Raw genomic sequence first — 13,170 nt, forward strand, 5'->3', positions numbered from 1 at the left:
CATGTAGATTATAGCATATACTCCTGGAGAAACTCATCCATGCATTCATCTCCAGTAGACTCGATTACTGTAATGTTCTTTTAACTGGACTTCCCAAAAAGAGCATTAAACATCTGCAGCTCATCCAGAACGCTGCTGCTAGAGTTTTAACCCGGACTAAGAGATCTGAACACATCACACCAGTTTTAAAATCTTTCCACTGGCTTCCAGTCAGTCACAGAATAGATTTTAAAAGCCTGCTGATGGTTTACAAATCCCAGAACGGTTTAGGCCCAAAATACATCTGTGATATGTTCAGAGAATATAAAGCCAGCAGAGCTCTTAGATCCAAGGACTCAGGTCAGCTGGTCCAGTCCAGAGTCCAGACTAAACATGGAGAAGCAGCATTTAGCTGTTATATGCTGCAAACAAGTGGAACAAACTGCCAGTGGAGATTAAACTTTCACCAAATGTGGACATTTTTAAATCCAGGTTAAAAACATTTCTTTTCTCATGTGTCTATGCATGAAATATCTTTTAACTTATCTAGACTGTTGCTTGTTTTTAAATTCATTTAAATGATTTTATTTGTTTCTCTTCCACTCCCTGCTGAAATGCTTTTATTTTATGTAAAGCACTTTGAATTGTTTGTACATGAAATGTGCTATATAAATAAATTTGATTTGATTTAGATATTTTTTTTTTTAAACATCGTAACATGCAAGACAAAAACATACCCACGAAAAAAGAGTGAAATCCTACAGGACACCAGCAAAAAGTTTAAAGTACGATAAAGTTTTATATGTGTGTGTAGTGAGTGGTGCAATGGGGGTTTGTTGTGCGAGTGTGTTCTCCCAGAAGATGATACATATAACAAATATAATCAATAAGGGAGAGAAAAAGGTTAAAGACAACTAAATAAAAAACTAAGTGGTAACAAAAACAATAATAACGATAGTAATAAAAGATGTCCGCCTCAAGCCACTGTTAGAGCAGATAAAGGACTGGACCGACATTCATTCAAATGAAAGAATTAGATGAAAAGCAAATAAATTAATCAGCATAGAAGTTCTTATTAGATTGAAGCCCTCATGTGTTTCATAATTGTCTAAATTCCAACAATGATTGGTTTATATTCTGCACTTTTTCAGATGTATAACTTGTTTCCTTGGTTGGGCCCTTGCCTTAAAAACTGGAGGGATGTGATTAGGAATGTGGAAGTCGGGAAGACAGACACAAGGAAGATTATAGCAGATCTGAAGGAGACTCTGGACCCTGAGATGTGCAGATGCTTTGTGGATGCATTTTTGATCCATAAGCAAAATCTGGAGGTGAGCAACACTGCAGTGAGTCTAATCCCAGGCCGTGAATACTGATCAATAAATATATTCTCTCTTTACTTTTTGTTATACCAGGAAAATGAAATCCATAATTCACACTACCATGATGATAACCTGCTCTACAGTGTGACAAATTTGTTTGCAGCTGGAACTGATACCACAGGAATTACTTTGAAGTGGTGTCTTCTTTACATGGCCAAGTATCCTCATATTCAAGGTACCAGATGCATTCAAATAATAAAAACATTAAACTGTTGCTACAGCAGCATCATAGCTCATTAGGTCTAAATTGTATTTTTATCCAGATTGGGTTGTGGAGGAGCTTAGCACGGTGGTTGGAAGTCATCAGGTTCGAATAGAGGACAGAAAGAACCTACCGTACACTGACGCAGTCATCCATGAGTCACAGAGACTTGCCAACATCGTCCCAATGTCCATTCCACACACAACAAGCAAAGATGTCACCTTTCAGGGCTACTTTATCAAAGAGGTCAGGTGCTCCCATTGTCTTCTCTACAAAGTCCCAAAACACAAACCTTTGTTCTTTTGTTTTGTTTTGTTTCTTTTTGCATGCAGGGCACTACCGTGCTTGCTTCCTCTTCCCACGTCTCATTAATTACAGTATTCCTGCTCTTGACAGCGGCATTGTTTTCTTCTCCACTTTCGTGGTTGTAGAGTAGCAGTAACCTTAACGTAGCAGCGCCACCTCTGTGACAGAGAAAATTGCAACTACTGGCGCATCGACTTGCGCCACTATACATGGCGGGCACGAAATCGTGACGTCATCAACACCGCTCGCGCTAGCAGACGCGGCAACCATGCTAGAGCCTTTATCCTACCCAGTTATTTTATCCCGCTACGTCATCTTAAAGTCTTGGACATACATTGCATTTGTATGAGCAGAGTGTACACGTACAAACTAGGAACATAGATAATTTAGTGAACTACAGAATATGACTACATAAAGTCTAAGAATAAAGTCAATTTATAACATTCCCCCTCTTGGCATGATTTCATCATGTCAACCTTAAAATGAGGTCGGAGTGTCATATTCTGAATTGTGTCACCCCTGTTAGCGGCAGCCAACCTAGCAGGGCCCCAAACTGCAAGTCCGCAGCCACTTTAAGGTGTAGCACAACCAGAGAGGAGATTTTTTGTCATCATTACGTAAGTGTCTATGTGTAAGCTGTTCTTCATTGCGTTTTATCAGCAGCAAGCAAGTCTTCATTGCACAGGCATGTGGAAATAATAAATATAATAAAACAATTCTAATGCCTTAGCAAAAACCTTTTCTATTATTCCATCATTTTGCTCGGAACAGAACCTCTTTCCGAGAGGGTTAAGACCTTCAAAACTCACTGATTATAACTCTGCAAATGAGCACATTTCTTAAAAACTATAAGTGTCACGCCTCTACGTGTGTGCAAGGACTACATGTATAAATATTTCTTGATATTATTCTGTGCGTATGTGGCCCCGAACCCATCTTCTGTGTGGAAAACTATATGTGGTTTGAGCAGTGTCAAGGCCCTGCTCACCCATAAGTACCATCATAACACATAATAATAAATAACGAAGCTACAAAAAAAAATTTCTAACATCTTGAAACTCAAACAGTGCATAAGGCGATTAACATTACCAGCAGGCTCGTCCACCGTTCGCAGCGAATAGGAGCGAAAACCCGATGGCTGAACCGGGACAAATTCTCCTATGGCCCCATTTCCACTTGGCGACCGACCACCTCATTACCTTTCAGGCTACCTTTACACGGAAACGATCTGAAACCAAAACGCAAAAGTGGCGTTTCGTTTTCACTTTTAAATCTGCATTTAGACGAGCGTTTTAGGGTGAAAATCTGCGTGCATACGGAAACGCAAAAGTGTGTGACGTTTCATATTTATCGATGCAGTAAACACGGCAGATGGCTCCCACCACTGAGAAGTCCTCCCAGGTCTCACCCACAGCTGTCCAGGTCGCCTGCTCTCTCTATGAACTTCAAGAATTTCGAGAACGTAGTTCATATTTTTGGTCTGTTCTTTACTACTCTCGCTCATCATTGCTGTTATCTGATGAAATGACTCTTGAACGTCAATTACCGCGCCTAAGGCGAGTTGAAAGTCCGCAGGGACGGACATGTTGATAGCCTACTGATGTGTTTCCCACGGTTTTCTGGCGCTTTATTATGCTTGTCACGTCATTTCTATGTGACGAGAAACGCAGTTTTGCATTTTCATCCCATTACACGGTGGCGCGACAGTGGAGCGTTTTCAAGAATTCCACTCTGGAGGGCGGTTTCACTTTTTTGCGTTTTCATGCCCCCAAAATGCCGTTACCATCTAAACGATATAGTGCATCCGCAAAAAGGTTTTGCGTTTTTAACCCGTTTTCGTTTCCGTGTAAAGTGCCCCTCAATGTCTATGGTCCTGCTCCAAACAGCCGAGTCACACCACTGGCAATGGTCATACTAATGATTGGTTGATTTATACCTAAAAAATGATTAATTAGCTTAATGATTACATGAAATTCAAAAGATGAACAAATACAATTTTTTACGATGACCACGTGACGAGTCGTGTGGTCTCTTCTGGTCCAATCCTGTCACTGCTTGGTGCTCGGTTCTCCTCGGCTGAACATTAGTTCAGCATTCTGATCCAGACCTAATCTTGGAAGGAGAGGTCACCAGCACTTCACTTCCCTGAGGGATCTTTACCATCCCTTCTCCCTAACTTATCTGTTTTTAGGACAATTCAGGAGAGAATTCAGATGTATTATGTTGACCGTGGTTGAAGATTGTGTGATTGTTCAACCATCATCTTGGCATGATGGGCACGGCCTTCCAGAATTTCAGATGGACAACTTGTCCGTTGCTTGGCTGTGAGTCCTGTAGTGGTTCTTTTTTTTTTTTTTCCCCTTGTCCTGTCCAGCATTATGGCAGCAGAATTGTAATCTGAATACCGTTTATGCTAAACACATTTGCTATGCCAAGGGAAGCTTTATGAATGTAAAGCCCCCCTTGATGCCCATCAACTCATTTTTATTTATTTATTTTTGTTACAATATTTAACATGATGTGATAATAGTGCCGAACCGGACCGGGGGACAGAGAGAGAGGGAGAGCGAAGAAGAGAAAAAAAGAACAGAAACATGAAGAGACAAACATAAAAAACAATGAAAAAACAGACAACCAGCTGCTACACCTGTAGAAACAAAACTGAAGACAATTCACGGCTTTTGTGGGGAATCCAGCCTTAGAAGCACCAGCAGCACCTGTAAGCAGACAAGCAGAGAACAAACACACAAACAAACAAACAACAAAGCACAAGCAGCAGCAATCACATATAATACAACTGTGGATACAGATGACCTTAAACCACAGGACAGCACAACAACTGCTTTGTGAGCATGCTACTGGGCTAATGAATGTGTGTGTGAGAGTCTGTGAGAGTGTGTGTGTGTGTGCATGAACATGCAATACACATAGATGGTCCCACATAATAACCATGCTTAAATATCAGTGTATAGGGCCACAGTCCCCACCCCCCCAGCAATCAGAAGCAGGTCGAGAGGGCCCCCAGACCCAGGCCACCAACAGCCCCCAAGGAGCACAGAACCCAGGAAGCCCACCATAGGGACAACCATGCATCCCCCCAGAAGACACCAGAGGAAGCCCCCGGACAGAGCCCCCTGTAGTCCTGTAGTGGTTCTGAATCTGTGGATTAATATTTAGTAGGAGAACAAATCGTGCAGCACACCAGAGCAATTTGTACTGTTTTTTTTGTTTTTTTATATACTCAGGACATGTCTTTCTTGACAGGTTCAATGCTAGTGCCCAATTCATCTTTTTTTTTTCTTATGTCCCCCAAACCAAAACCAAAACAACCAAATAAAATTACATAAAATAAAATAAAATAAGATAACCCAAAACAAAACAACTGGCCAGTTGATATAACCCCTCGTGTGCTCATATAACTCAATGCTGTGCAGCATTACTGCAGAATTCAGTACCATCAATTTCCTTTTGCTGTGGAAAAAATTTCAAATCATTTAGAGAACACATCACCACAGAGACACAACACAAGACAACACATAACAAAGACAAAAGAAGACACACAGAGAATTTTGTTGGGAAAACTTGAGAAGTAATTAATTGCAGTTTCTCCTCCTGTGTTGCTCTCTGCTGCAGGACAGAAATGTTTGTGGTTAGATTTTATATTGGGAGCAGCACAGCATCAAGAAAGCAGCCATTTCTTCTCAAAGACTAACTGATTTACCTGTTTAGGATAAATATTGTCTGTCCTCTCTTAATTCAGCTCAGAGTGTTAAGATAAAATTTCAGCATAATCAGTTTAATTCTCACTTGTTACTTGCTACTAAATTTTCTTAAATTCTTACCAGTGGCTGTGTTTCGTGATGCTGAGCCGTCCACAAACAGTTCAGGATCAGCATCTCGTTTTTCTGCTCCAGTTGAATCAGAAACACTTCATGTGGTACCAACAGTGTGACATCAGAGCTGTTTCCAACATCACGTGATACCATAACATGTTTCCATACAGATTAGAATTAGCAACATAGGTTTATTTTATTTGTTAGTTGATCTTAATTCATCCTTTATTTTTTATCTTTGAGGTGAGCGTTGTGGCCTTGTGCTGCTGACTTTTTCCTCCCAGTATGTGTGTGCGTGTGTCTGTATGTGGCCTTGGGTTTCACTGCTTTGTTTTATCTGCTTCTTGAGTTGATGTAGGTGTTTAACAGGGCGCCGGCTGAGGTCACAAAAACCTTTCTTATTAACGGATTAATCTACCTTTTCCAATGAGAGCGGCTCAGACCTCTATTTTTTTTAAATGTTCTAAAATTCACTCCTTTTCTCAGTTTGTTAATATGGTTGAGTTTTATCTCTTTAACTGTAAACAGCATTTTATTTCTATTTCACCCATTCTATCCAATGCTATACTGTTTCATTCACTTATCATTTATCTGCAGGGTTAGAAACTGCTAATCGTGTTGATATATTGTTTCTCTTGTACGGCTCTCTGGTCACTGTGGCTGTTTTTAAATGCGTCATAAAAACAAAACTTATCTTGTCTTGTTATGAATCAGTCTCACTGCAGCTGTAGTTTTCCTCTTTAAGAAAGCTATTGGTGATATCTGACTCCTGTAGCGCCTTTTATTGTTGTGTTTATGTTAATATCCTAATAATCTAACTTATTTTAAACCTCTCTATAAAGCACTTTGCTGCTTTGTTAAGAGAGCATTTTAATTGTTTCATAGATCTGCTGCAGTGAAATAGTTAAATGATTTAGTTAAATAGTTAAATGATATATGAATATTGATAACTATTAACTCAGAATTGGTGAAAAGAGGCAGAGGAGAACTATTTAGATCAGCTAAATTTTTGAAGTTATGTTAATATGATCTCTAAAACAATAAAGGCTAACTTTTACTGCTTTAAGATGATAACTGGCTGTCTGACATCTGACTGTCTGGCCTTGCTGTTAAATCCTGATTGTTTAATCTATGTCATATAGTCTGACTGTCTGATCTCAGTCCTGCTTCAGGTGGAAATCATAAAGTCTCAATTTGTAGAACTTTTTGTTCCGACAGTTTTCAACAACTTGTATGAATGTCTTGTTTTAAACATTGTGTCCTTCCTGGATGTATTTTGGACATTTTATTCCTTCTTATCTCTTCACTGTGATTCTTGCATTGAAAAGCTGTTTTCAGTTTATCTAAGTACTTTGGTATCTCTCCTAATCATATTCATGTTAAAATAACTAGATGAGGTAATAAAAATTGCTCTAGTATAAAACTAAACATCCATTATCATATGTAGTTCTTGTACTCTGCCCGAATGGTAGGACTTGTTTCAAGAAGCTTCTACACAGGGTCTAAAACTCCTGTGCGCTTGATCGCTGGGGGTCTTTTCCCAGTCCACACACTCGTTTTAATTCACCAATTTCTGAAACACCCTATCTTACTTCAACCTTTTTCTATTCCAAACCCCAATATGCAAAACCACTTGAGATCTGTGTACTATCAGAGTAAAATATCTTCAAATGGCGACCCACCCCACAGTTTCATGAAACATAAAAAAAAACTAGTCCTGCGTCCTTATGCCGCGTCCTTCTTATGAACCACCGACGCGGACAATTTTACAGACTCTTCCCATGAGGATAACAATTTAGAAGACAACCTCTCACAGGGTTTCTTTCAATATAACAAACAAACAGTAAATTCATACTTTGATTTTTACTGATCAGAGGACATCTTAATTCAGACAACTTAATTAAGCTTGTCCAATGTGCAGAAATTTCACATATATTCATATATAAGAGGTTTTCTGCTCACCTTTTTTTTTTTTTTTGTCTGTGTGTGTTTGTCTGTGGGCTGTCTGTGGCAGTAGCACGACGATGACGTCAGTAACACCCACTTTACGACAAAAATTCAAAATTACAGTAACCCGGATTTTTTTAAAGTTCCCATGGCATGGTATAGTAGTGGCGCTTTAAATGGGCTTTCGGAGGCTTCAGGATGTTATACCCCCAGGCGTTCTCAAAATTCACCCGAAAAACGCAGATTTGGCCTCTTAGAAGAAAGCAGCATTTCAGCGCTCTCTCCAGTGCCCTGTTTTCCTAATGAGAAGCAAGGAGGAGCGCGAGGGGTGTGTCATGGCTGAATGGGGGCGTGTCTGATTCTCTGTTTTGGCTCCGCGCATGTTAGCTGCCTGCTAGTAGGAAAAAAAAATAGAAATGGCAGGTGAGCAAACCATCGTACCTTTCGCCTTCGACCCGGAATCGGACCCTGAAGCGAGGCGCAGGCAGTTCAGCAACAAACTGCAGATCAGCAGCGCCTTCAGTAAAACGTCTCAGAATGGTGAGTTTGAAATGTTATGTCTGGAAACGTTTATAGTTGGGTCGGTCCGAACCACTGAGGTGCGCAGATACTAGCAGTGGCTTAGCCTACGGTAGCCTAATTAGAGCAGAAATTAGTCACTACATCAGGACTACCTAAAATGTTATTTTTGCTTACAAAACGTATAAGTTCCCAACTTATTTTGCAATGTGGGCACGTGTTTGCAGTGCTAACATTAGTGAGTATGGCTGCTGGCATCTCCAGTCTCTACACCAAGTAACTTTCTCAATGTCGCCTTGCATTGTACAACAGTAACACTGCCAAAGTATTTCCCATAGTACACATTGCCAACATGCAAATGATTCTCCACCCAGTGTTGACATAAGGGGAGCGATTTATAACCAAGTTTTATAGACAAAAAGGTTTACATGCTGTAATATACAAAAAAAAAAAAAAAGCATACCTCATCATATCCTGACCAAGTGCTGGATCCAAAGTGTAACTACACGGAATGAAACTTATGCCACATATTTCTGTGTACACCTTTTTAATAGCCCGTCTTCACTGGGAACAGCCAGCTGTGCGTTGCCCATGTAGTTATACAGTAGCCTATGGCATGCAAAAAACATGATAGTATTCTGACCAGCATGTAATTATTCTCCATGCTCACCTGTTAACTCATTTACTTGCCACTAAAGATGTTTCATTGTTATATTTGCCGGCATTACCTGAAAACAGAATATCATTACACTGCCTTTTTTTTTTAAAATAATAGGTGTCAATGTGGAATTTGCGAGATAATGCCCACAGAAAGGGAGAATAGATGCTGCATGGAGATCCCTCAGGTAACACTGTAAACATTTGGATCTACCTGTTTGGCAGTTTACGCCTGAGAAGAACGCATCGGTAAGCGCTGTAAAATAATCACTCATAGCCACATACATAAGAGTTTACAGTACACCCACCCAACAGAGCCTGATAATTCAACTATGCAGACAGTATGAAGAGTGTTTGTAGATTTATTTACAAGACATTATTAAAACACAATCAAGAATAATCCTTAGGAATATGTAAATATGTACAACATAGCAATAACAGAAGAACAACAACATTCTCTGCAAGTGTCGTTTTTTTCTATCTGTTCTTCCAGGCGCTTCAGGCATTTGGCCTACAGGCAGTTTGTGGCGTGGTGCTGGGGCTTTTTGGGTCGCCGGATCAGAGCGGTCATTCCTGCCTGTGTGGTCCTGCGTATCCGTGCCGAGTACCCCGATGATGAAGGACACTGCACCAGGTTTAGACTGCCTCGCGTGTGAAAAATTAGGTCCATCAGGACATCCACATTCCCTTTTCACACAGAACATTCATACACACTGTACACGCTCAACATTTGTATATTTCAGTTAGTCATTTGTACATTTCAATGTTTATTTATATATTTATATTTGTTCTATATATATATTTATGTTTGTTTAGATTTCTATTTCTCACATTTTTTGTATTCCTATTTGTTGGAATTAACCTCAGTAAATTTGATAAAGGCAAAAGTAGTTGGACTTGAATTCTTGAACTTTTGAGGTCTTACCAAAGGTTGGCTTAGTCTTTTGACGTTTGACTGCACTCTCCCTTCTTGGATTTGGGAAAGGAGATTTTGAAGAGAGGTACACCGTCTGCTGTCTGGGCCTGTGGTCGGTTTGCATTTTCATTAAAGTGGATCGCTGCCAAGTACAGTCTGAAAGTACAAGAAACCATGTGTAAACGGTGTTTCTCACAGAATTTTCATTTGTCATGGTGGTGGGGGTTAGCTGGTAGAGACACATGCATCATCATGGGAAAGCATTTGAAAAGCTCTTTTCCAAAATGCTATAGAAGCTGTTCTCATTACTTTTTTTTAAAAATCTGATTTCAAGCATCAGGAAAGTGATATCAGCTGAGATAGCATTTGAAACATTTAAATGCTGCTTTTAATGGTAGTAACAAATAAAACAATATTTTTGAAAGTAGGTATAAAACATTTTGGAAAAAGCTTTTCATATATTGTGAAGTTTCATAGGAACTATGATCTGAAAACCCCCTAAAAGTATACATTTTTTGGTAAATCAAATATAAATTACATTCACAAGACAATCTTTTCAGGGGACCTGGTCTAGGTGTTTCGTGCCTTATAGTGCTGGAGAAACCCGGCTCAATAATGACATTTCAGACAACAAAAACTTTCAACAACTACAAGGTAAAACATCTCACCTGCAAAGCATTCCAATATAGAGAAAGACAACATTCTTCGGTGTGGCTGCAGTCCTATTGACAATGGGGTCAGTCTGGCAGGCAGCATCCCTGGTCCGGGATGTCTGGACGTGAGCACTTGATGTGCTGGCCAGTGAAGAGTGAACCTGATGCAGACAGAGAGCACACATCTCATGGTTCGAAAGCCGAGCATTACACTCGTGATAATCTGACGTGTCACGACAGATTTGAAGTCAAAACTGTGTTCGAATTGACAGATACATAATGGTGTATGTTCGAGGGAAGTCAGCAAACGTTTGCTAAACATCCTTCACCTAGCCACAACACCCGATCGCATATCACACACGAAAGACGCAGAAACGACTCGATGTCAAAAAAAAAAGTCACCAAACCGTAACAAAGGCTTACAAAATATAAAGTCACCAATCTAAAGAAAGGCTTACAAAATATGAATTGTTATCGTCGGGCGTCATTTTCCGTGTAACAGACGTATTTAGCCGCAGAACATAACTAGACTTGCTTACCTTAGTATTCATGCTGTATGTAGTCCCCTACACGTAAGATACTTGGTCAAAAGACAAATGTCTTGTTTTACAACCAATTTTCCAAATCTAACCAGTTTAACAGAGTATTGGTTTTGTAGCGCAGTGTAGGTTTCATGGATAAATACCTCCACAGCTAATGTTGGCTAGTTAGCTGCTGTCACCCATGAAGTGCTAGCGGCTCCAAATAATTATGACTTACTTGATCGGTGTGGGTAGCTGATGGACCGCAAGGCTTGGCACTGATCCAGGCTTCAACTTCAGGTGTAGGGCAAAACCTGCCCTGTACTGTCCCAAGTTGTGGAAGCATTCCTCTGAAATGTGTCGCGCAAACACTGACGCTCTTTGGAACATGCATGGGCACCTGTCCCGTGTAAATGAAATTAGCCATTCCGTTTTCAAAGGGACAGAGGGTGGAAGCGGAAACATATTCTTCTCTTCATCTTCACATCCTGGCACAGTACATTTCGCATGGTAAAGTCGTTTGGAAGCCATTGCTGTATCTTCTGTGACTGTCTTCAGTCGTGGCGAGTCTCGGTCTACTCCACATGAGTTGGGCGGGTAAGATACAGGTAGTTTACCAGCAGTGGGTGGAGACAGAGGGCGTGGCGGAGAGAGGGGGTGGGAAATTTTGATGAGCTCTATCCTGGCATGACGTCATGCCAGGAGCCTTGAGTCAACGAGACAATTCGAGGCGCTCTGTTCAAAACACGGAGGAAATGCTGTACTGCTCAGTGAATACATTTCGCAATTTCTACTCACTGGGGTGACTAAAGGAGGCTAGAGAAACTCATTTTAAGGCTCAAAAACCTCTGAAAGTGATATTTTCATGCCATGGGACCTTTAAGTAAGCGACGCACCTCCACGTTATCAGTGCTAGTGTACAGTAATTAATAAATTATAAACAGCATAGTTTGTGCCTGTATAAGCTTGCCCATAGGAAACCGTTTCATGGCCGAATATCTCAAGAGAGCAGCCAGACGCCTCTCGAATATCTTCGGAACAGCTCCAAATTACCAACAACAGGCAGGGGTGAGTAGAACATCATGTTATAATGTGAAATCAAGGGCCCAATGTCAAAAAACGGTCTTGTCCTTTAAAGCAGAGATAAGGTACTGTGTTTAAAGTTATTGAAAATTATGAACAGATAGGTGTATCTCATGCAGCCAGTGTAGTTACATGATCCCACACTGATTTGGAGTCAATTGATTACGTGACCTGGAAGCTATTGAGCAAAAATGATAATATTTACATATAAATATTAATAAAAAATATGAACAGATCTAAAATATAAAAATAAAAGGTGTATCTCAAGCAACCAGTGTAGTTACATGATCCCACACTGATTTGGAGTCAATTGATCACATGACCTGGAAGCTATTGAGCAAAAATGCTAATATTTACTTATAAATATTAATAAAAATTATCAACAGATCTAAAATATAAAAATAAAATGTGTATCTCATGTAGCCAGGGGGACAAGACCTTCCCCACTACATTAATGGGGGACAGGAGGTGCAGCTTCCAATCCAGCTGGTATGACAATCACCCCTGGATAGAGTATTCTGTGATGAACGACCATTGTAAATCTTTTTCTTTCTATTTTTTCCTTGTTACTACAGTGAGATAATGACCATGTAATTTAAATAGATAGTGTAATGTCATGCTGTGAAAAATAATTGTAAATATAGAATAAAACGAAAAAGATAAACTAATGTTTTGTCGTTATATATATGGTTATAAATGTGCCCCCCTTAAAAACACACTGGCCCCACCTCGGCCCCCCTGGTGATTTTGGTCTAGAACCGCCACATCATAGGCAATAGACGTTGACCTATGTATGTGACGACGATGTCTTATTCTGAAAGCTATCGACAGGAAGTCATTGTACCACTTCATAAGCGAACATAGCACATGTTTATGCTACATTCGGGGGTCACTGAGAACTCGGAATTTTTAAGATCCAACATGTAAACCGTCAAAATAAGTTGGATTTCCTTCTCAAGTGTGACGTTTTTCAACCCAAACCGTTGCATTTTTTAGCTTTTGTGTCTTCTTTAGATTGGCGAACGACATACGTGTGATCATTATCTATCTCTATGAGCGTTACACTTTCGCAGAAAAGCAATTAACCACAAACGAAAGGACCTATTTCCCACCCATTTTGTGTAGTGAATGTACGACAGTGACGTAACTTAGCGTTCGGACTCGTCACTTCC

At 40.1% G+C, this 13,170-nt stretch overlaps 1 long non-coding RNA gene across 1 annotated transcript; it reads right to left on the reverse strand.

Annotated features, from left to right (window-relative positions):
- Positions 1-9,464: 9,464 nt before the first annotated feature.
- Positions 9,465-11,145, reverse strand: LOC142401658 (uncharacterized). Its single transcript, XR_012773177.1, has 3 exons — positions 10,410-11,145; positions 9,751-9,897; positions 9,465-9,538 (listed from the first exon to the last, which is right to left on the reverse strand). It is a non-coding gene; the product is annotated as an uncharacterized LOC142401658 (long non-coding RNA).
- Positions 11,146-13,170: the final 2,025 nt, after the last annotated feature.

This window comes from Odontesthes bonariensis, chromosome 16 (assembly GCF_027942865.1).
Source record: "Odontesthes bonariensis isolate fOdoBon6 chromosome 16, fOdoBon6.hap1, whole genome shotgun sequence".
Classification (NCBI taxonomy): domain Eukaryota; kingdom Metazoa; phylum Chordata; class Actinopteri; order Atheriniformes; family Atherinopsidae; genus Odontesthes; species Odontesthes bonariensis.